General features: G+C 41.7%; 1 protein-coding gene across 4 annotated transcripts in view; it reads right to left on the reverse strand.

Moving 5' to 3' along the window:
• LOC149225724 (alpha-mannosidase-like) overlaps nucleotides 1-25539 on the reverse strand; it is a 456087-nt gene that overhangs the window by 310496 nt on the left and 120052 nt on the right. The gene's annotated exons all lie outside the window — the stretch shown is intronic.

Raw genomic sequence — 25539 nt, forward strand, 5'->3', positions numbered from 1 at the left:
GGGGAGGGGCTGTTTTGGAACCGTCTGGTACTAAACCCTCTGATGCTTTGGGTGTGAGTGAATTGATGTGCTGTTCGGCACCTCCATAACAGTCTGGAGGGTAATGCTTGGCCTCCCAAATGGGGGAGGGGGGGGGGGGGTGGGTGAGGGGAGACTCGAGGTCTCACTGCTCAACTATCTAAAATACCCTAGAACTCAGGGCGTCACTTGTTACTCCAATTAGTCAGATCAACATGAATGTATGATGTGATCATCTGAATAATCTTTGAGTGAGATGGAGTAGTTAGGATCTGAGATTTGCGTCTAAATATAACCCTGATGAAGAGGACTAGGCATCTCTAGTTAGGAGAGGGATCCTCCAAACTCTCTATATAATCAACGATTACATCCTCTGATCTCATAGTATATGGGGCACCAAAAAATGAGGGAAATCTTTGGCTCTTGTAGATGGCACAACTGGAGACCCTATTGGATTGTGGTATACGGTAATTCATCTCCACCCAAAGTCAATGGGACCCAACTCGAAGCTGCCCTAGTGGGATCTTAAGTGAGTGCATTTAGTGCCTACGAGTATAAGGGGGTTGGACAATGAGGCCATCATGCAACTCCAAAAAATGCTCTAGGTAGAAGGACATAGTTGAGTCAAGGCTCATCGAGGGGGTTGTCTAAGTGATCTAAATGTATAATCCATAGATATCCTCTATGATGGCCTGATTCAGTGTCTATCAATTCGATAAGAGATTTGTTGGTCCGTCAAGGGAGAAACTAAATGGCGTTCTGAGGAGATGGTAATTGACTAAAGGAGCTGAGAAGCCTCTTTGAACCATCCATGAGCATGACTTGACAGGGCAGCCAAAGCGATGGCCTCCGAAGAACAAAGTGCAAGATATGGGTATCTCTCTCTCCCAGTAGTAGAATCTCTATAAGTCCTGACTCGATGGAGGAAAGAGACCAAGCAAAAAAGGACCTCAAGGCGAAATGGGTGGACCCCGAACTCTGCCTACATAATGGGTTGTGAAACTATGCATTTGCAACGAATGATACATCAAAGAAGTAGGGTCTAGACTCTCCTCATTGTAGGCCAACCTAACTATAGTAAACTGGGTACCCAGATCTCAGAGCCATACAGGATTGTGGGTCAGATAATGGCCTCCATGAGGTGGATCTTGGAGAAGATGTCCTGGAACTATGCCTAGAAGCATTGTCGCTCAATGAGAGCTAGGGAGCAGTAACCTTTACTAGGCCAAGGTTGGAGTGCCTATCGCATACCAAATTTGGGCCCTATGAACAGTACCCCCAAGTAGGTGTAAGATGTGGTGATCTCAATCTCTGTCTCGTGGTAGTAGAAGTGTAGATCTACAATAGAGTTCTTCGAGGCATTGAAGATCAAAACCTTGGTTTTACTCAAGTTGACCATCAGTTGACGAAGGTCACAGAAATTGGCCAACACGCCATTTTGTCATTGTAATCCCTTAGGAGTAGAGGCCAACAAGACCAAGTCATCAACGAAGAGAAGCAAGGAGATCAAAACATGGTGCAGTAGGCAGTCGTCACTCTTTTGTATGTGCTCATGGAGGAAAGACTGTTGATTTGGGGTAGCATCATATGTGCTCTAGGCCTCAAATTTTGCAGGGAGTCTTAGGCACATGTATTCCAAAGAACCCAGAAAATGTTTTGGGAAATTGCACCCAAAAACAATTTTAATAAAATAATTAATATTTTTTAATGGGACCCTAAGTCTAAACTTAGGAAATTAAAAATATTAATGGGTATTAATCTAATTGTGGGTGTAACTTCTAGAAGAAGACGAGGATCAACCTAAAATTATTTTAGCCATTAATTAGCTTTTAATCTGGGCCGTTGAATGTCAACGAGAATATTATTTAAGGGAGCTTGAGGGTCATTTGGAAAACACACCAAGAGATCAAGAGGTCGAATTTCTGAAGTGAGAAGTTCTCAAAAGGAAGTTCTCATCAAGGAGATTTCTTGAAGTTGAGGGGTAGGGATAACATCCGGAGAGAGAGAGAGAGATTTTCTCAGTCGGAGAATCATCAGCAGAGAGAGGCAGAGAGTGATCTAGCAGCTCTCATGCAGAGGCTGACATAGGGCCATGAAGAGGCAGCGCAGAGGGTGAGAGAGAGTCTGAGACTTTACTGGGCAGAGTCAGTGTCAGAAGCCGGGAAAAGAGGTGCAAGACCGAGAGGTTGAGAGCAGAGACTTCGGGCAGCAAATAGATCAGTTGGATGGGTGACGCAGTCCCTAGAGAGGTTGACGTAGGGACTGCATGAGGACTGCGCAGAGGCAGCATAGGGCCTTCCAGAGGCACTTCATCCAATGTTCGGATCAGTCGGGATTTTCTCAGTGATTATGTGAGGTAATCTCACAAATCTTTCTGCTAGTATTTCTCTCTGAAACTAAATAACCTGAGAGGTATTTAGAGATGTATTCAGAATTTGCTACTGCTTAATAATAATAAACCCTCAGATCTGCTGCACTGGTTTTCCCGCATTGAGTTTTTCTGGGGACTTTTGTCCAAAAATAACGGTGTCATTTGTGTTATATTTTCTTTCTTACTCAGTCTCTTGTTTCTGCATAATATTTAATTAAGTGAAGGTTGCAGTGTATGTATTACGATATTTGTCGTAGGAAACAACAAGTAATTTGTCTAAAGGAATTTAACAAATAGGAGTAATATCATTAGTGGCTGCAGTAGCAATTTCAGTTATGGAATTTTCACATGTTATCGGAGCTGCAAGTGAAGCAAGAAGAGCAAAGCCAGTAGATCCAACGCTGAGCAGAAGAGGGAGTTCGAAAAAGCTGTAGGAGGCAGCAGTTCGAAACCCCAGAGGATTTGCGCAATTCTTAGCCGGAGGGCTGAAGTTCAAGGCAGTCTCTCTCCGAGTGAGTCGACAGAGAGGAGGACTTCCAATTCGAATTTTTGTTGGAGCAGAGGGAACAGCGTTGAAGCCTCATCGTGAGGAGAGCTGGTGGGACGCAGATATTTCTACAGGCAGTTTGTTGGGCGGAAGATCATCAAAAGAAAGAGGAGAAGCATAGTTAAGGGTATTTCTTCCTCAGAGAATTCCTAGCCAAGGAATTTGAATTCTCTAGAGCTGAGCAACAACAAGGGGCAGCAATTTTACTAGCTCCAGCAGGGAGTGCGTAAGCTAGCCCAGCAACAGCACAGAAGAGAGAGGATATTTTCAACATTTGTGGCAGAAATGGCAACCAGTGGCTTGAGGGAATAGGACAGATTGGATGGAGCATCCAACTGTCATCTAAAAGGCTAGAATGTCATTCCTTCTAGATGAGCATGCCCTCAAGACATACGTCGATAGCGTGGTGGCTGAACCTGCAAACCCAAATCCACTGAAGAAGTACAAGGCAGAGATGGCGAAGGCCAAGAGGAGGATCCTGGAAGGATTCAAGTATCACATGGTGTGTCATGTTGCTAGCAGAGGGACTGCTAAGGAGATGTGGGATGCCTTGGCAACGCTATATCAAGGATCTTTCGAGCAGCAGAAGATGTACTTGGAGCAGACACTGAGATCTGCTCAGATGCAAAAGGGAAAGTGTGTGGATCCATTCCTCACGAAGCTAAAGGAAACCCGTGATGAATTGTCTGTTGCGGGGCATACACCTTAGGATTCAGAGTTGGTTAGACTAGCCCTCAATTATGTCTAAGATGAGTGGCAAGTCTTTGTCCAGAGTATCCTGGGCAGAGTAGCATTGCCAAATTTGGATGAGATGTGGGCAGCTCTATAACAAGAGGAGTCGCGAAGAGACTTAGTCAAGGTCAAACTTGACAGAAGCAGCAGCAGCGGTGTGTCGAAGCCCAAGGACGAGGAGGATAATGCAGCCCTTGCATCGAAAGGACAGCAGGAGCAGCAGAGACGTAAGAAAGACATCTCGAAGATCAAGTGTTTCAGGTGTGGTGAGATGGGTCACTAAGCTACTCGGTGTTGTCTCAAGAAGAAGGACAAGGATGAGAAACACGATCTGAAGGTTGCGCCCGCAAAGATCGAAGGGGAGTTCACCATGACAGTCGAGATACCTCCAGGAGGGAGGTGGGTTGATTTGGAGTTGTAGTTCGAAAGAGCTACAGATGGGCAAGATCCTTGAGGAGTCCACCTCTAGGATCATTTTCTTGCTACGGGAGCCCAAATCAAAAGTAGCAGGATGGACTAGTGTCGAATGGTGTCGAGGATTGTCAAGGAGACAGTTGCAGTGGCTAGGAGTGCCAGAGACTAAACAGCACAGGGCAGATTTGGCAGCAGTGCAGATGGCACGGAGAAGAGATCAGCAGCAGCACAGTAGATTCAAAGGGTCAACGCAGAGACTAGCAGTAGTCAGGCTCCAACATTCACGTGGTATCATACTGAACACGGTAGTTCAGTGATTTTGGATGTTTTTCCGTTCTTGATTGAGAAGCAGCAACAGTGTGCAGTGCAGTGGCAGTTGGCAGTGGCAGTGCTAGCAGCAGCACAGATGCAGCACTTGAGAGGGAGTTGTAGTACGGATGCAATGTTGACAGTGGCAGTGTCAGCAACAGTACAGTTGCAGCAGCAGCGCAGTAGTTGGTGGACAACATGTCAGACATCAGCAGCACAGAGGATGATGCTTCAGAGTCAGAGCAGTATGCAGCAGCGTATATTGCTAGAGCACATTCCTCACTAAGAGGGAGTGTTGATTTGGGGTAGCATCGGATGTGCTCTAGGCCTCAAATTTTGTAGGGAGGCTTGGGCACATGTATTCCAAAGAACCCGGAAAGCGTTTTGGGAAATTCCACCCACAAACGATTTTATTAAAATAATTAATATTTTTTAATGGGACCCTAAGTTTAAACTTAGGAAATTAAAAATATTAATGGGTATTAATCTAATTGTGGATGTAACTTCTAGACGAAGACGAGGACCAAGTTAAAATGATCTTAGCCATTGATTAGCTTTTAGTATGGGTCGTTGAATGTCAACGAGAAGATTATTTAAGGGAGCTTGAAGGGTCATTTGGAAAACACACCAAGAGATCAAGAGATCGAATTTCTGAAGTGAGAAGTTTTCAAAAGGAAGTTCTGATCGAGGAGATTTCTTGCAGTTGAGGGGCAGGGATAGCATCCAGAGAGAGAGAGAGATTTCATCAGCCGAAGAATCATTAGCAGAGAGAGGTAGAGAGTGATCCAACAGCTCTCACGCAAAGGCTGACGCAGGGCCGTGCAGGACCACGCAAAGGCGGCACAGAGGATGAGAGCGAGTCCAAGATTTTGCTGGGCAGAGTCAGTTTCAGAAGTCGGGCGCCGGGGTGTGAGACCGGGAGGCTGAGAGCAGAGACTTTGGGCAGCAAATCGATCAGCTTGTTGGGTGACACAATGCCTAGAGAGGTTGACGCATGCACTGTGTGAGGACTGCGCAGAGGCAACGTAGGGCCTGCCAGAGGCACTTCATCCAGTGTCTAGATCAGCCAAGATTTTCTCAGTGATTGTGTGAGGTAATCTCAAAAATCTTTCTACCAGTATTTCTCTCTGAAACTGAATAACCCGATAGGTATTCAAAGATGTATTCAAAAGTTGCTATTGCTTAATAATAATAAACCCTCAGATTTGTTGCACCGGTTTTCCCACATTGGGTTTTTCTGGGGACTTTTGTCCAAAAATAACAGTGTCATTTCTGTTGTATTTTCTTTCTTGCTCAATCTCTTGTTTCCACATAACATTTAATTAAGTGAAGGTTGCAGTGTATGTATTACGATATTTGTCATAGGAAACAGCGAGTGATTTGTTTAAAGGAATTTAACAAATAGGAGTAATATCATTAGTTGTTGCAGTAGGGATTCCAGTTGTGGAATTTTCACAAATACTCGAGCTTATCAATGTAAATCCCAAAGAGAGTCAGAGAGAGGGGACATCCTTGCTTCACCCTAATGGTACTTTGAAGTTTGAAAGACCATAGGCCATCTTGAGGGGCCCCAACACTAACTCATAAAGTCTCATGATAGTAATTAAGAGGGTCTTTGATATGCCAATGTCACAGAGCCTCTGGAATAATGCCTCCCTCGAAACTATGTCAAAAGCTTTCTGGAAATCTACAAAGCAATTGTAAACTCATGAAGAGTGATGACGAGCCTCCTCAATGATGGCTCTGAGGGTGCAGATGTCATCAATCGTCTAGCAGTTTGGGCAGAACCCTGCTTGTCCTCTAGCTCTGAGATGTTGATTCCCCAATTCCTCAGAAATCCATTGGTGTAGAACTATGGCATAAAGCTTGGAGAATATGTGGCCCACCATGATAGTTCAGTAGTTATTTGAATCAGCACTGCTCCAATATTTTTGGATCGGATGGATAATGTATCTTGTCCAAGAGGGGGGATCTTGAACAATCCACATGGTTAAAAAGATTTGCAATATAAGACTCAAGTGACTGAATGCCATGCTTGAGGAATTCAACCTAAAACCCATCTTCATCGATTGCTCTATTGGTACTCAAAGTTTTGGTTGCTTTCCTAATCGCCAATTAAGAGAAGAGGTGGCATAAGCTGGGAGGGGAGGGGATACAAGTGGGGGGTTGTTTAGGGACATCATAAAGGGAGGTGGTGTCGGAGAACATAGTATGGGAGTCAAGGGCGGGAGACATGGCGTGAGGTCTAGAAAAGAGGGCAGCCAAAAAGTTTTTGGGGAGTGGTAGAAAGCATCACAAAGTTCCCATCTTCGTTGGGAGAGGAATGTTTATTTTTTGTGGCGAGGTAGTCTACAATAAGCTTTGCAGAGGTTAGGGGAGGAAGATGGGTCATGCATAAGCGTGAGGTAGAGACATTTATAGAAAGATTTGCACTCATCATCAAACCAAAGTTTCATAAGATAGGTCTTGCGGGTAGTATGAGGGTGAGACTTTTGAGTGGAATGGGGGTAGAAGTCAAGGGATGCTTCCATGAGGGCCCTGGAAAGTGTTTTGTATTTAGCTATCATTGTGTCTAAGTCTCTAAAGTCAGAGATGGGAGGAAGCAACACCTTGAGGCAGGTATTGTATGTGTCTGCATAATCTCTATCAAAAAGGAAGGTGGTATAGGTGGATAAAGGGGTGGGAGGGGGTATGGGGAGAGGAGAAGGGGATGTAGAGAGGGAGAAGGCGAGGAGAGTGTGGTCAACCAAAGTGAGGCGGGAGACTGAGAAGTGTTGGATTTGGGGGAGGAGGTCTTGGTTGGCTAGGACATAGTCAACTACACTAGCTCCACCACTATGAGGAAAGCAAGTAAAATCACTTGAATCAGGGAAACAAGGAAGCCCATTCAGGATCAGTAGCCCATGAGATTCCCCTAGCTATAAGAGGTATCACCATAACTGGTGAGGGGTACATGTCTGTCTTGTCAACTTCTACGAAGACCCACTAATGCTAGCTCCAACTCCTGAAGGCAAAGTGCATCATCTACTTTGTCATGGATGGGTACCTGCAATTATTTGGTGCATGCATTAAAATATCCTAAAAGGATGATGACTTTGAGAGAGTAGTGGGAGATGTTTGCATAGAGGTCAAGGAAAGGGTCTCCCTCAGACTCCCTATGAAGTGTGAAGTGTGATGTGGTAGGCGGAAAGTAGCAAACTGCAATCTGTTGATCCCTCAAATTGCATTTGAAGTTTGGTCAACCATTCCATGTTCAGAGCACATGTCAGAACATCTCATCATGAATAGATTAGTCAAAATTTCAAAACTTCATCATCATCATGTAGCTTTTGGTCATCATGTTGTAATCCAAATTCTGCAGCCCTGCCAGGATGATGTAAAAAAGATTCTAGTATGATGAATATAAAGCCATGTAACACATCTAGGTAACCTAAGATTTTTTGCTAGAGAATTATCACTCTAGGGATTTTTTCTTCCTTAGTTAACTATTTGTGTGTCTCAACACTAAATAATTGGTTAATTTTTCTTCCTTAGTTAACTATTTGTGTGTCTCAACACTAAATAATTGGTTAAGTTTTTCTCTCACGTATCCGCCAAAGCTAGAGTGAGGCTCGATCGTAAAGTCTTAGGTGAGTCCTAGTGTATAGAGTCGATGTAAAATGCCATACTAGATCATGTCTAAAGTTTCATAGAATTTCGTTGTGTCTAGGGGTCAGTTTTTAATTGTCAAAGTTCCCCCGCTGAATAGGATTTTTTATGTGATATTTGATGTATAGTGTAAAAAGTGTTGTCTATAGAAGTTGTAGGGGGTGTGAGTACTCAAAAATAGACCTCAACACCTAAAATTTATATCTAGACACGCTTTGAGGGTAGAAAAATATGTATATACCCCTCTAAATTTATATTTTCTAATTTCTAGCAAAAATGGTAAATAATTACCTAAAAATTAGCCAGAAAATAAAATGAGAGAAGAAATAAAAATCCTCTCCAAGTGAAAATTACAAAAAATGAGATGGAAATTCCCAAATATTAAATCAAGTCAAAAATTTGTGGGAATTCCATTTTCCAAAAGGAATGGTCCATGATGGTTATTTTGAATGAGAGATTATCAAGGAGAAAATTGAGAAAAATATTTTTGTGGTCCGGCATCAAACCTTTGGTCAATCCAACTCATTATTCACAACAAATTGAACTACTTCCTAGAGGTTTGCATAGCTTAATCAAGGGACCAAATTATTTTGACACAGATCAAACCTTGAACTATTCGTTTCAGTTGGAGGGAAGGTCCTCTCTCCTATTTTCTATAAATTGAGCCCTTGGCTCCTCATTGTGACATTTAATCTTTAGATATTGTAATCAAGCTCTTGGCTCTGGAAGCTCTGCTATGTACTAGATTTAATGAATAATAAAGCAAGTCTTTGGGGATAAATTTTTGTGGTGTTCTTCTTCCATGACTATGGTAATATTGATTCATTGTGCTTAATTTTCTACTGGGTTTATTAATTGTTATTTCCATTTGCTATCATAGATTTATTGGTGTATAGTTATCTTGCACTAGTATTTGGATTTGGAGAAGTACTCTAGACTTGGACGTCCTAGTGGGTTTTCAGTTGAACTCCTAGAACTTCCTTTCATTGTATTATCCTATCCCATCTGGACCTAACAATATATCTTTAAGATTTTGTAGAAATCATTTTGTTAAATTAATTCTCAAGCATTAGGGGATGTTTTCAGTTGAACAAGGCAACTCTTGCGCATAGAAGTGGAAGAACCCACTTTATTTTCTTTTAAAGACTAACAAAAGAAATTTGCAGGGGTTTCTTGGCCACAGCTTGTGAAAACTATTCACTTCAATATTTATTTCTCTCTACTAATGTGCTTTACTGAATAGATCTGCAATTTTAAGAGCTTATTTTCGCTTTCTAAGGGGCGGAGGTGTCCTCACACCCTTTAGATTAGCTTTTGTAAATTTTGTAAATATATTTTATGTATATTTTCTAACCGTCTCGTATATATATTTTTTGGATCTTCTCTCTATTTTCTTGCATATCTAAACAAGGGAGTAAGGATTTACGTTAGGAAATCTCTTAAAAACATTTTCTTGTAGGTGGAAGCTTGAAGACCAAAGACAAATTAATTTTGAAGCTCAAGACTTGCCCATTGATCAAACCCCCTTTTCTCTCTTAGACAGCTAGGGTTTCTAGCATATCGAAATCTTTTGGAAGTCATCTACCATTTTTTGGAGCCCATCACTTTAGGCCACCAGCATAGGGAGCCTCCTCCTGACATCTAAAGTGAAAATCCTTGGAGGGTTTGTAAAAAAAAAAAATTCTAAAAGGATAAATCCAAGATTGATTTGGAGAAGCTTCACTTGGGGTTTTAAAAAATTTCATATCTAAATTTTTTTGAGGAGGTCGCATACCTTTTTGCCACTTTTTTCTCTTGGTTGCAAGCCTAGAGAGGTTTATCCTACCTTCTGGTGTGAAAATACTTCCTTGCTTAGACATTTTGCAGCTGAATCAAAAAAAAATTGATGGTCTTCAAGCTTAAGTTTAGAGGAGAGCTCATATTGTAAGGTTTATTTTAATTTAATAAAATATTTTGAGCCTTTCTTGTTGACTTGGGGTAGCATCGGATGTGCTCTAAGCCTCAAACTTTGCAGGGAGGCTTGGGCACATGTATTCCAAAGAACCCAGAAAGCGTTTTGGGAAATTCCACCCAGAAGTGATTTTATTAAACTAAATAATATTTTTAATGGGTTGCTAAGTCTAAACTTTGGAAAATTAAAATCTTAATGGGTATTAATCTAATCAGGGGTGAAACTTCTAGAAAAAGACATGGACCAAGCCAAAATGATCTGAGCCTTTGATTATGATTTAATCTAAGTCATTGGTTATCCAACAGGAAGATATAAGAAGGGATTTGAGGGTCATTTGAAAAATACACCAGGCAGATACTCAGTTGCCAAAGTAAAATCGATTTTCTCACTGGTCGAAGTTCGGCAAGAGAAAATCGATTCAGAGGGAGAGTTGTAGGTGGAGAGACAGAGAGGGTTCAGCATCAGTCAGGGAGGCAAGGATGAAGACACAGAGCAGTAGAAGGGACAGCGTTGGGCAGATTGACGCTAGGAGAGGCAGCGCTGGCTTGAGTGATGCAAGCATTGCGCAGGCCAGTCCAGAGGACAGAGAAAGTGACGTTGGGCAAGCCAGAGAGACACAGAGGGTGGAGGAACCGCTCTCTCAGGTCAGATACTTGTTCAAGAACGTATGTAATTTTTTTCTCAGAAAGCCTTGCTCTATACTACTGGGTGTAATTTGTACATGATGATTTTTGCTGAAGAATAATAAAACCCTCATCTGTTGCACCGGTTTTCCCGCATTGGGTTTTTCCAAGGAAAATTGTCCAAAAATAATTGTGTCATTGTGTTTGTATATGTGCCAGCATTTTACTTACATTTACTTTCTGCAATGTTTTAATTGTGAAGGTTGCAGTAGAATATGTTTCGATGTTGGCCATAAGAATAAAGTACATAACTTATTTCTGAGGTAATAAGTAGAAGAAATCATATTAATCACTACAATAGAATTTCTATTTTAGAAATTTTCATATGGTATCATAGCTACAGGGATGCAGAAGAGAGAAGTCGGAAGATCCAGTGCTGAGAAGAGAAGGGAATTCGAAATTCCTGCAATCTCCCAGAGGATCGCGCAGTTCAAACCAAGGAGTTTGGATTTCGAGGGAAAACTCTCTCTGAGTGAGCCGACAGAGAGGTAAGTCTTTTCCAATCGAAATTTATCAATGGTAGAAGGGACAGCGCAACAAAAGATTCAGCAAGGAGGATTATTTCAGGTGGGGCATAGTTTTTCCTACAGCAGTTGCTGGGATAGGTTAGCATCAAAAATTGGCACACTATGAATACTCAAAGTGTCTCAAATCTATCTACCAGATTATATGAAGAATTCGCATGCCTAGCTAATTTAGCATCAGCAGATGTTTGGCACATTGATAGCGGGGCTTCAGCTCATATGACTCAAGTACGAGAACATTTCTCGAGCTATCAAGAAGAACAGATGGACTTCCAAATAACTATGGGAAACAGAACAAAATGTACTCCAACAGGGAGAGGCACCATAGCTTTTCCGACGGAAGCAAGGACCAACATCCGAGCCACCAATATTCTGCATGTGCCAAGATTAGAAATGAATTTAATTTCAGTGTCCCAATTACAAGACAAGGGATATGATGTATACTTCATCGGGAAGAAAGTATACGTTAAGCATCCACGCTAGAAGAAGAAAAAGCAAATTGGGGTTTGAGGCAACAAGTTGTAAAGGTTGCAGCTCGAATCGCCAATGGCGCTAATAGGCAGCAACTATAATGGTGAGAAGGAGCGAAATGAATTATGATACGGGCGAATGGGACACTTACACCATGGAGCACTGAGGATGCTCAGAGAGACTATTACAGGGGTACCAGTCCTAAGTAGTGAACATGATGACTTGTGCAGAGGATGTCTGCTAGGAAAGTATGCTAAAGCAGCTTTTTCCAGAAGTAACAATAAGGCAAAGGATGTATTAGGATTAATCCACTAAGATATCTATGGTCCTATGTCCACAACGGCTCTTAGTGGTGGCAAATGCTTCGTCACTTTTATCGATGATCACTCCAGAAAAACCTGGATCTATTTCTTAAAGACAAGGGATGAGGTCTTTGATCATTTCTGAGAGTTTAAGACTCTTGTTGAAAATATGACAAGGAAAAAGATAAAGGTATTGCGTTCAGATAATGGTGGAGAAAATACAGACAAAGGTTTCACAGATTTCTGCACAAAGGAGGGCATCAAAAGAGAGTGGACAGCTCCATATAATCCGGAGCAAAATGGAGTGGTAGTACAGAAGAACCGAACTATTGTTGGGGCAGCCAAAGCTATGTTGTATGATCAAGATCTACCTAAGTATCTATGGGCAGAAGCTTGCAACACGACAGTATATATCCAGAATAGAACTCCTCGTAGAGCATTAAAGAAGAGAACACCCGCAGGAGTATTCACAGGGAAGAAGTTGGAAGTCAGTCATCTCAGGATATTCGGAAGCGTGGCTTATTGCCACATTCCAGACGAGAAGCGCAGCAAACTAGATCAGACTGCAGAGAAGGAGTATCTCGTAGAATACAGCGAGACCTCAAAGGCATATAGAATCTACATTCCAGGCAGCAAGAAGATTGTAGTAAGACAGGATGCAAAGTTCATGGAAGATAGATCTTTCAGGAAATCTCGTGAAATACCTGCAGAAGGTCAGTTAGGAGATGTTCCGTTAGTCCAAGAGCAGTAGGGGCAACAAGAAGGACAGGTAGGAGAGCATACACCTGGGTCAAGTACAATGACTAGTACCAATATTTCCTCAAAGGGAGGAAATGCAAATGCTTCTCAACAGACAGAACAACAGGATCAGAAGGAACAGTTGGTTGAGCCTCACACCACTAGTGGTAGAACGAGCAGAGAGGTGTGACAGACACTGAGGGACGTAGAGGAGTTTGTTGGAGCTCATAGAGCCGAGAAGAGGCAATGTAGACAACTAGATAGATACCAAGCATTGGTAGCTCAAGTTGGAGAACCCTCTAGCTTTCAGGAAGTTGTTCAACACCAAGTATGGGTGGATGCCATGGTGGAAGACTACAACTCCATCATGATGAATGATGTCTGGGAAGTAGTACCTAGACCAGAAAATAGATCAGTTGTAGGATCACAATGGATCTACAAGATCAAGTATGCTGCAGACGAAAGCATAGAGAAGTACAAGGCAAGGTTCGTAGCAAAGGTATGCTCAGAAAGAAGGGATAGACTATGAAGAGACCTTCGCCCCAGTTGCTCGTTACACCTCTATCAGATCTGTCATATCCCTGGCAGCGCCAATGGGATGGGAGATTCAACAGATGGATATCAAGACAACATTCTTCAACGGAGAGATAGAAGAAGACATGTATATAGAACAGCCCAAAGGCTTCAGAATTCATGAGAAGAAGTCTCATGTTTGCAGGTTAAAGAAAGCCCTATACGGGCTCAAGCAGGCACCTAGAGCATGGTATGGTCGAATTGATAGTTACTTGCAGCAGTTGGGATTTGTCAAGAGTGATGTTGATCCCAATCTCTGCTACTTATCGGTAGAGAATGAGCCACTTCTTCTGGTACTATATGTAGATGACTTGTTCCTAACTAGATCATCTAGGCTCATCTAGGACTACAAGAAGAATCTTGAAGTCAAATTCGACATGAAGGACTTGGGATTGATGCATTATTTTCTGGGGTTGCAAGTTTGGCAGAAGAATGGGGAGATCTTCGTTGGACAAGCAAGGTATGCTACAGAGATTCTGAAGAGATTCAAAATGCAGGATTGCTGACCCATGGCTACTCCCACGATCACCAACTGGAAGAAAATTGATGCATCAGAGGATAAAGAAATAGATCCCACCTTGTATAGACAACTCATTGGGTCACTTATGTATCAGGTCAACACTCTTAGTTAGTTCATGGTGGACCCAAAAAGGGTGCATTGGGCAGCAGCAAGACACATACTTAGGTATGTACGTGGAACAGTCGGATATGGGTTGAAGTACTCTAGAGAGGAGGATATCAACTTGAATGGGTTCACTGATGCAGATTGGGCAAGTAATTCAGTAGACAAAAAAAGTACCTCAAGGTATTGCCTTAGTGTTGGATCAGGGATGATATCTTGGTGCATCAGGAAGCAGAAATCGGTAGCACTGAGTTCAGCGGAAGTAGAATATATGGCAGCCAACACAGCCACGTGCAAAGCCATATGGCTCAGAAAAATTGCTTGTGAGCCTATTCAGAAAAAGGATGGAGGCGAACAAGGTTTACAACGATAATCAGAGTTGCATCAAACTCTCTGAGAATCCAATATTTCATGATCAGTCGAAACATATGGATATCCGTTGTCACTTTATCAGAGATTGTGTTCAGCGTGAGGCAGTACAGCTACAGTATGTTCCCACAGGAGAACAGGTGGCCGATATACTCACAAAGGCTCTCGAAAGAGCTAAGTTTACTCAGTTCAGAGAGCAGTTGGGTATGATTGAAAATTTGTTTCAGTAGCAACAGCAGGTTGCAGTGCAGGGACAGTTGGCAGTGGCAGTGCCAACAGCAGCACAGATGCAGCAATTCAAAGGGAGTTGTAGTACAGATGTAGCATTGGCAGTGGCAATGTCAAAGGCAACAGTACAATTGCAGCAACAGCGCAGCGATTATTGGACAGCATGTCAAATATCAGCAGCGCAGAGAGCGATGTTTCAAAGTCAGAGCAGTATGTAGTAGCAGTGTATTTGTTAAAATTGGCAACTAGGGCCAAACTCCATATGGGTCACCTTATTTATGGCAGCTGACATTTTTCTTGGATTCCTCTCTCCGAGAGGTGTAGGATTGATCTAAAGATCATCCGATTTCGACATGTATATATGGAGATATGAATTTATTTGTATTATTGACAATTTGTCAAGGTCGGCCAGCAAGCAAAACAGACATTTTTATCCCCAACTTATCCTCAACGTTGCATATAAAAGGAGGAGACCTAAACTCATTTGGACATCATCTCATCTTCACTCATCTATCTCTCCTCACTTGTTTGGGTACGCAGATCTGGGCAGCATCTCTCACACGTGCGAAGGAAGAAGGAGGACATTTCTGTTTAGGGTTGCATTGACCAGTTTGACCGAGTTGCAGGAAGACTTCTTTTGTTGCATTGACCTGGTTTGACTGCGGATTGGGTGAGGCAGCTTCTCCTTGGCAGGCCGCAGTTCTGGACAAGGATTTCAAGGCTACTTTGACCCTGCGTTGACCAACGTTGACTGTCCTAGGGCTGGCCACAAGTTTGACTACAGTTGACCAACATTTGACTAGGATTTTCGCACTGCTTTGGGTTGTTTCATCTTGTTGTTGAAGGCCGAGTTGACTGGGCTTTGATCGAGTTGATTTGAAGGTCAAATCTGACCTGCTTGACCAGCGTTGACTTTGCTGGTTAGGTTTTGTTGTTGCTGTCATAAAATATCAGATTTGCATATTTCTACTATCTCTCTCTGTCTGCTGAACTATTGAAGAATATAAGAAGAATTGATCAAGGGTTTCACTACATTGGGGTTTGTCCCTAGCTGGTGCCACATCTTGTGTCCTCTTGTCTTGGCTTGTCTTCTACTGTTTATGTTTATGTTCTATTTGCATTTAACTATCATGTTGATGTGATTGCAAAACTGGATATTGATATTGGGCTAATTAAGAAATTGAAGTAAATTGCTCTTAAGCATAGAACATACCAAAAAATTAACATGGTATCGGAGCTGAGGTGAAGACAAAGCCCAAGCAAGAGTGAAAGAGTAATCACCGCAGACAGTAGGACAAGGACAAAGGCTCAATGGGTTCCTCATCGCACTTCCCGACTGAAGACAAGCTTCGTGAAAAGTCTGATTATCATGGATGGAAGATGTCTCTTGATCTGACATTGGAAGAACAAGAAGTGTTGGACTATGTGAGGGGTAAAATCCCTGAGCCTCCTTCAAATGCACCAGCTACTACAAAGAACAAGTACAACAAGGCTGAAGTCAAAGCGAAGAAGATTATCAGAGATTCCATTGACAAGCGTCTAGTGGCCTACATCTCTGATCTAAACACCTCCAAGGAAATCTATGACAGGTTGGTCAGCATGTTCAAAGTTAGTGATGCAAATCAAATTTTATTCCTCAATAATAAATTGAAGGACATTAAGAAGGGCAAGGACGAGGATATTCAATCCTACTTCTTAAGGATCACTGGGATCAAGAATGATCTTCTATCGATTGGAGAAGTCATTCCTGACTAGGAACTTACTATCACTACCCTTGGAGGACTCCCACCCGAGTGGTATATATTTAGAACCACTATTCTCAATAATGATCGAATTCTGGGATTTGAAGAATTGATGTCGAGATGCATTCAAGAAGAAACAAGAATGGTGGAGCAAGAAATGCCTTCTAATAGAGGCAACCCCACTACTTTCTCCGCTCATGCCAAAAGGAGAAATAATGCAGGGTCTAAAGGTCATTTCAATGGAAAGCCCGGATCTAAGGGTGGAAGGAAGGGAAGGTGCTTTGTTTGCAATAAGTTTGGCCACTATGCGAGGGAGTGTCCAAATAGAAGGGACACACCACATGATGATGATCACAATCACTCCAGGGGCAACTTCAACAACCACAATCAAAGGAATGGCAGGTTCAATGGCAAAGGAAAAAGGAATGTGGGACATCATGGAAATGGTCAACCCTCCAAGAAAGCAAGGAACTCCAGGTATGAAGAATCAAATGTTGTTAACAATAAGCAAAAGGAATACTATCTTATATCAGCCCTCTCCACTACCTCTCCTCCGGACTCTTTGGGGAATTGGCTAATTGATAGTGGTGCTTCAAGGCACTTCACCGGGTACAAGGAATCTCTCTCTAATTTGATAGAGAAGGAAACAACTTGGAGATTATTCTTGGAGACGATGCCACCTATCCCGTGAAGGGAGTAGGGAATGTTACCCTTCAATTGAATCAGGGTAACACGATTCATTTACAAGAAGTTCTATATGTACCTAATCTCAAGAAGAACTTGGTGTCCATTTCAGCAATGGAAAACAAAGGATACAAGGTGGCATTCATCAATGGAAAGGTACGTGTTTGGAAAAGGAATTTTAAAGATGCTTTTACTTTTGGGTTTCAAGTTGACACTTTGTATCAAGTTGGAGGAATTCCATTGGGAGCCATGTCTTGCAACACATCTCTACAATCTGAACTATGGCACCATTGGTTTGCCCATCTTCACTATAAGGCCCTTCCCGATGTGAGACAGATGGTGACAGGTATGCCCGAATTCAAAGTAGAGCATGAAGGTATATGTCCATGATGTTCCAAAGGAAAACTTACAAGGGGGCCATTCCCCTCAAGTAATAGCAAGACCACTAATATATTGCAGTTGATCCATTGACATATCTGGTATGATGCCCGTAAAATCTTTGGGAGGATACTTATATTATCTCATTTTTACGGATGACTATTCTCGCAAGACTTCAATCTACTTCTTGAAAAGGAAGGATGAAGTGTTCACCTGGTTCCGTCACTTCAAAGCCATGATCGAAAATCAATCCGAGAAGAGAATCAAGATATTGAGAATTGATAATGGGACCGAGTATGAATCCAATGAATTCCATGACTATTGTAGAGAAGCTGGCATTAAGAGGGAGACCTCAACACCATATACTCCTGAGCAAAATGTTGTGGCTGAAAGGAAGAAGTGTACTATTATGGAAGTTGTTCGTGCCATGCTTCATGATCAAAGGCTTCCGAAGTTTCTATGGGCCGAAGCTGCAAATACCGTCGTGTATGTTCAAAACCGATGCCCTCATCAAGCATTGGACTCCAAGACTCCCGAAAAAATGTTCACTAGTAAGAAACACGATGTCTCTCATTTTATAATTTTTGGAAGTCCCATATATTTTCATGTGTCGAAAGAGAAAAGAAGCAAATTGGGTGCATCAAGGAAGAAGGGAATCTTCATGGGCTACAGTGAAAATTCTAAGGGCTATAGAATTTATGTGGCTAGTCAAAGGTCATGATGTCACCTTTGACGAAGATATGGCTCTTAGCAAGGTCGACAACCTTCCTATACCAAGGAAGGATAAAGAAGTTGACACTAGGAAACCCGGTGCAAAAAGGGACAAGACGATGCCAAATGTTGATGAACCTATGGATCCTATTGATCCTCCACCCCAAGAGCCCTCCTCCTCCAAGAGGAGACTCTCGAAGATGCCAAGAGAAATATTGCACCGAGGGGGACTTTCCGTGAGAGCAAGAAGTCAAACAGGTATCAAGGATACTTGACCGCCATGAGCACTATCATTCAAAATGAACCTTCATCATTTGAAGAAGTCGTGAAGCAACAAGTTTAGAAGGATGCTCTGAATGAAGAGTACGAGTCTATTATGAAGAATGATGTATGGGGGGATATGGTCCCCAGACCCCAGGACAAATCGGTTGTCACCTCTAAGTGGCTCTACAAAATCAAACATGGAGTTGTTGGAAGTGTAGAATAGTTCAAGGCTCGCTTTGTTGCCCAAGGCTTCTCTCAAAAGGAAGGTGTAGATTATGATGAGATATTTGCACCTGTTGCCAGATACACCACCATCCGCTCGATCACAACCCTTGTTGCCTCGCAAGGATGGAACATACATCAGATAGATGTTAAGACCGCTTTCTTCCATGGTTCGATCAAAGAGGAAGTCTATGTGCAACAACCCGAGGGGTTTGAGGTTCATGACCAGGAATCTCATGTATGTAGGTTGAAGAAGGCTCTCTATGGCTTGAAGCAAGCACCCTGAGCTTGGTATGAGAGGATTGATAGCTATTTGATGAAGCTGAGATTCCCTAGGATTGAAGCCAATCCAAACCCTTATTTTAAGGTTGAAGATGATAAACCTCTCATATTGGTACTTTATGTGGACGACCTCTTTCTGACAGGTGCAGGCCCCCTCATTCACAAATGTAAGAGGGAGTTGGCTTCTGAATTTGAGATGAAGGACCTAGGACTGATGCACTACTTCCTAGAGTTGGAGGTCTGGCAAAAGCCAGGAGAAATTTTACTATCTCGGGGAAAATATGTTGTGAAAATATTGGAAAGATTTGAGATGGTGGACTACAAGTGTGTGACTACCCCGATGGAACTGCTTCTGAGTATTATCAACTCATAGGAGCACTAATGTTCTTGGTGAACTCTCGTCCAGATATATGTTTTGCAATTAATACGTTGAGCCAATATATTGTTGAGCCTCATCACACACATTGGATTGGTGCCAAGAATCTTCTGAGAGATCTTCGGGGCACAATCACTCATGGACTGAGATACACTGCCGGAGATGTGAGGCTGCATGGTTATTCTAATGTTGATTGGGTCGGCAGTATGGTGGATCGCAAGAGCACTTTTGGGTGTTGTTTCTCTTTGGGTTCTGCTTCGATATCCTAGATGAGCAGGAAGCAGAAGTCGATTGCTTTGAGCATCGTTGAGGCCGAATATATAGCTGCGAGTATGGCCTCCTGTGAAGTTGTCTGGTTGAGGAAGCTCTTCAGTGAGTTGTTTGGACATGTGTTGGATACCACCGTGATCCTCTGCGACAACCAGAGTGGGATCCGATTATCAGAGAATCCTGTATTTCATGATCGCTCCAAGCACATCGATATCAGGTACCACTTTATCCGGGATATGGTACAACGAGGAGCAATAAGGCTCCATCACATTGGGACTGATGAGCAGGTCGCCGACATTCTAACAAAGCCCTTGGGAAAGGTCAAATTCTTGACTTTTCGAGAACGACTAGGAGTCGTGGAGAGACCCTCTTATGAGGGTCCTGTATGATATGGACATTGAGCTCTGGGAGCTCCGGGGGGCTTGGGGTACTTCTTGGAGCGATGAGCAACCATAGGGTGAGTGGTTCAGCCTTCCCCTGTGATACCCCATGGCAACATGTAGGCGGGATGAGTGGTTCAGCCTTCCCCTGCTGAGACATTCTACCCATGCAGTCTGGGACTGACGAGAAGAACCTCTCATCTAGCCAATGAGTAGGGAAATGAGGATAGGGACCATAGTACCACAGATGGACGCATCGTGTACTACTGTACTCCCTATGCTAGGATGATATTCATCTGGGATCAATTGGAAATGACTTCGGGTCAGTAAGAGTGGTATGACACACTCTCTTTTGGAACTGACTTCGGGTCAGTAAGAGTGGTATGAGACACTCTCTTTTATTTGGGACTGACTTCGAGTTAGTAGAGAATGGTATGATACATTCTCGATCACTTCTTCTTCATAGTTCAGCAGAGCAATGCAGAGCAGTGCGTTGATGGCAAAGATAGTACCGACTGGCAAAGATAGTACCGACTGGCAGATGGTCTAGCAAATGGAGTTCTCCCTTGTTGAGAGGGAGTGTTAAAATTGGCAACTAGGGCCAAAATCCATATGGGTCACCTTATTTATGGCAACTAATATTTTTCTCGGATTCCTCTCTCCGAGAGGTGTAGGATTGATCTAAAGATAATCTGATTCCGACATGTATATATGGATATATGAATTTATTTGTATTATTGACAATTTGTCTAGATCGGCCAACAAGCAAAATAGGAATTTTTACCCCCATCTTATCCTCAACATTGCATATAAAAGGAGGAGACCTAAACTCATTTGAACATCATCTCATCTTCACTCATCTATTTCTCCTCACTTGTTTGGGTATGCAGATCTGGGCAGCATCTCTCACACGTGCAAAGGAAGGAGGAGGACATTTCTGTTTAGGGTTGCATTGACTAGTTTGACCGAGCTACAGGAAGACTTCTTTCGCTGCGTTGACCTGGCTTGACTGCAGATTGGGTGGCAGCTTCTCCTTGGAAGGACACAGTTATGGACACGGATTTCAAGGCTACTTTGACCCTGTGTTGACCAACGTTGACTGTCTTATCGCTGGCCGCAAGTTTGACTGCAGTTGACCAACATTTGACTAAGATTTTCGGACTGTTTTGGGTTGTTTCATCTTGTTGTTGGAGGCCGAGTTGACTGGGCATTGACCGAGCTAATTTGGAGGTCAAATCTAACAGGTTTGACCAGCGTTGACTTTGTTGGTTAGGGTTTGTTGTTGCTGTCATAAAATATTAGATTTGTATATTTTTACTATCTCTCTCTCTGGTAAACTATTGAAGAATATAAGAAGAATTGATCAAGGGTTTCCCCACATTGGGGTTTGTCCCTGGTTGGTGCCACATCTTGTGTCCTCTTGTCTTGGCTTGTCTTGTACTTTTTATGTTTATGTTCTATCTGTATTTTACTATCATGTTGATGTGATTGCTAAACTGGATATTGATATTGGGCTAATTAAGAAATTGAAGTAAATTGCTCTTAAGCATAAGAACATACCAAAAAATTAACAGTATTGCTAGAGCACATTCCTCACTAAGAGGGAGTGTTGATTTGGGGTAGCATCGTATGTGCTCTAAGCCTCAAACTTTGCAGGGAGGCTTGGGCACATGTATTCTAAAGAACCCAGAAAGCGTTTTGGGAAATTCCACTCATAAGTGATTTTATTAAAATAATTAATATTTTTAATGGGGTTCCTAAGTCTAAACTTAAGAAAATTAAAATATTAATGGGTATTAATCTAATCAAGGGTGAAAATTCTAGAAAAAGACACGAATCAAGCCAAAACAAATTGAGCCTTTGATTATGATTTAATCTACGTCGTTGGTTATCCAACAGGAAGATATAAGAAGGGGCTTGAGGGTCATTTGGAAAATACACCAGGCAGATACTCAGTTGCCCAAGTAAAATCGATTTTCTCACTGGTCAAAGTTTGGCAAGAGAAAATCGATTCAGAGGGAGAGTTGCAGGTGGAAGAGAGACAGAGAGGGTTCAGCGTCAATCAGGGAGACAGGGACGAAGATGCATAGCAGTAGAAGGGACAACATTGCGCAGACTGACGCTAGGAGAGGCAGCGCTCGCTTGAGTGATGCAAGCATTGCGCAGGCCAGTCCAGAGGCTAGAGAAAGTGACGTTGGGCAAGCCAAAGAGACGCAGAGGGTGGAGGAACATCTCTCTCGGGTCAGATACTTGTTCAAGAACGTCTGTAATTTTCTTCTCAGAAACCCTTGTTCTATACTGCTGGGTGTAATTTGTACATGATGATTTTTATTGAAGAATAATAAAACCCTCATTTGCTGCACCGATTTTCCTGCATTGGGTTTTTTCTGGGGACAATTGTCCAAAAATAATTGTGTCATTGTGTTTATATATGTGCCAGCATTTTACTTACATTAACTTTCTACAATGTTTTAATTGTGAAGGCTGCAATAGAATATGTTTCGATGTTTGTCGTAAGAATACAGTAGATAACTTATTTCTGAGGTAATAAATAGAAGAAATAATATTAATCACTGCAATAGGATTTCTATTTTAGAAATTTTCACATTTCTCTCCCAAGGTCATGGGCAAGAGAAGGCCTCTCCTTCTTTCCTTGCGCAAATTTCTTTCATTTGGGACGGCTACGATTTTGGAGTGATATTTTGGGGAAAGGATGATTCAAATTGTTTGAGGAAATCTCATTGCAATTCATTGAAAAGGCCTTGTAATTTTCCTCATTCATTTCTTATAGCTTAAGGAGAGGTATTAGTCTTTCAAAGTTCAAATCTTATGAGCCCTCCTTAAGAATTTGAAGCCCTCTCTCTTGTCTCAAGAGGGTTTTTCTCTTCGTAAATCTAATAATAAAAGGAGATTTTTTCTTATGGGAGCTTGGGGTTATTCCCCATGGTATCCCTTCTCCTCATTTAGAAGGAGAATCTCGAGTAGTAATAGCTTATCTTTCTTGCATTACTTAGATTAGTTTACTAACCTCTTTGATCTAGATTTAATTTCTTGCCATTGGATTACTTTGATTTAGCTTGCATTTGAACAGCTCTTATATTGAATTCACTTGAAATTATTGAAGTAGTCTCTCTAATTCTTACATCTAATTCGCATTGGGGCTATTTTAACTTGTGTTACATTGCTCTCATTCGCTTCCTTCATTGGGAGGTTTTCACTTGCTTCACTAATCATTGGCATAATCTAATATCATATTTTTCTTTCAAAAGTGCTAATTGCCAAATTGATCATATAAGTGTGGTATTTTGATATATTGACAAATCTTGAGGCACCTCACTTTTGAAGCATCTTGTCCTTATTATATCTCATTGAAGCATTCTATTAACTTTTGCATCTAATTTGCATTTTAGATCTAGATTTAGTCTTGCATCTCTAAAATTTACCTTCAAGCATAAGCTTGGCAAATAGAAATTTTAGAACAACCTTCCCTTTCATTCAATTTGATAAATTTGTGTTTGGAGCAAAGGTTAAAACACGTGACCTTGCAATTCTCTTGTGGCCAAGCCCTTGTAGGAACGAAGGCATGTGGGTTGCCTTGAAGTCTAGGTGGGTATCGTTAATGATGGACTAAGCGCCTCCTCGTCCTAGCCTTCTTGCAATTCACTTCAGTCCTTACCAAGTTTTGAGAAATTGAGGGGAAGTCTCACCATAGTTTAGGCATATAATTAAAATTTACCAAGACCACTTTGTCTCACACACTCACATAACATTGTCTCATCTTGCATTTGTTCATTGTACAAGTTGAATTGTGAGCATTTCATTTTACTTGCAAGTATTACATTGTATTGCTCTTGTACTTCTCATTTCAATTACTTGCTCATTGTTCATTGATATCAATTCTATCTTATTTGAGCATTCTTCTTAAAATTACAAGTATAAGTTTCATTTACCTTGCAAATCTTTCTATTGCTCATATTTCAATATTGTGATATCGTTCCACTAACACTTGTCTTGTAGCATTGCCTATCTTGTAACTTTAAGCATCATTTTCTTATTTTGCAAGTATTGTAACTTTATTTGAGCATTATCCAAAGGCACTAGTCTCTAATAATTTATCTTACTAGATATCTTGTTAATTTCTTTGAACATATCTCATTAATATTTAAGTGCTCATAAATATTCATACTTGCTAATTAAACTTTAAATTCAAATTACATTAAATGGTGATTGCCTTGCACTTTATCTCCTAGGCCTTGTTATCCTTAACAAGTTTTTCTTTAGTATCATATTTAGGGACTACCTCCCTTAGCTTAACTAGGAGAGCTTAAATGGAGAGAGATGGCAACAGGTGACAGCCCCTTCTCTGAGCGTTGCATCTTAAAGACCACACATAGTGGGATTGAGGACGTTTCCCACATTGAGGTGTGCATCTTAGGGGACAACACAATGTATCTGTCCCAAATTAGGAGGCCACTCTAATGGATCCAAAGCCATATAAATCTGGCGTGCTCATCTAGAGAAACCAATGTGACTTGGGAGTCTCGTATAAAACCCGTCGCACCCACTAAGCCTCTAACATTATCGGACCTTGTCTCCTGTCGGCAAGACTATGCCTAATGGTACCTAGGAATAGGGGTGGGCTCTACATAGGACTCGCATGTGTCTCTGTAAGGAAAAGGAGACCCGAGACCCAATCGCATCATGAAGCATGCTTGCGGAAGACCAAAATACACCATTATAGTGCAACAACCAATCGAGATGGTGGACCTATGCCCCCTATCATGTCCTCCATCTGAAAGGGACCATCATTTGGCCCATGGTCAGGAATATCCCTGAGAAGTTGAATCTTGAATGATGGCTTTGAGATCACGAATAACCACCCATTTCCCTTCTTTTTGTGCAGTTGCAACCCAATCTCTGGATAACTTCAGTTTTGCCCACTAGGATTTAGTTTTGCCTAGATTCTTCAACATGTAATCAGAGCTAAGATGCTAAAGTCAAAGGAAAGGCAACAAAAGAGACATACAAAGACCAGTCTTCAAGAAGGGCATCAAAGCAAGAGCTTTGTCAAGATTAAAGGATTAGCCCACAATAACAGTCTACAACAGCAAAGGCTTTTGTCAAAGAATGAAGTTTTGATCACAAGTACTCAGAACTCAGGTTCATGGCAGCAGTTTCGATGCCTCTCACAGTCTTAGTCTATGTCATACCACAGGGATCTCAATATAGAATGAAGTTGTTTGTTGATGGATCTCAATACCATAAAATGATCATCATGGCAAGCAACATCAAGACTCTATGGTTCTACACAATGCTGCATACTACAAGGTTCCATAATCCACTTATGTGATAGCAAGACAATGCTACCTCAAGTTCATCAACAGGTTGTGAATCATAAGAATCAGATGTATAAGTCAAAGAAACTTGAAGACAAGAAGGCAAGCTTCATACCATTACATCAAGGATCTCATCCGGAGGAAGCATCAATGCATCTGCTTCAACCATCATCAAAGCAATCAAGGTGAAGATTTCATCTTCACATGACAAGTAAGTATCTTTTCAATTTATATATTTGGTTAAATGACTTCATGATTGCAAGGACATCTATAGGTTGGATGGGCCATCAAGATTCCTTGCATGAAGAAGGAGGATAGACATAGTCCTCTAAGTAGCTGAAGTCATTAAACATATCAATAGGTCTCCTTTGAATTTATGGAAAGGGATGCTTAT

Source organism: Pinus tabuliformis, chromosome J (assembly GCF_031772625.1).
Source record: "Pinus tabuliformis cultivar Carrire ecotype Pingquan chromosome J, CPIR1, whole genome shotgun sequence".
NCBI classification, from domain to species: domain Eukaryota; kingdom Viridiplantae; phylum Streptophyta; class Pinopsida; order Pinales; family Pinaceae; genus Pinus; species Pinus tabuliformis.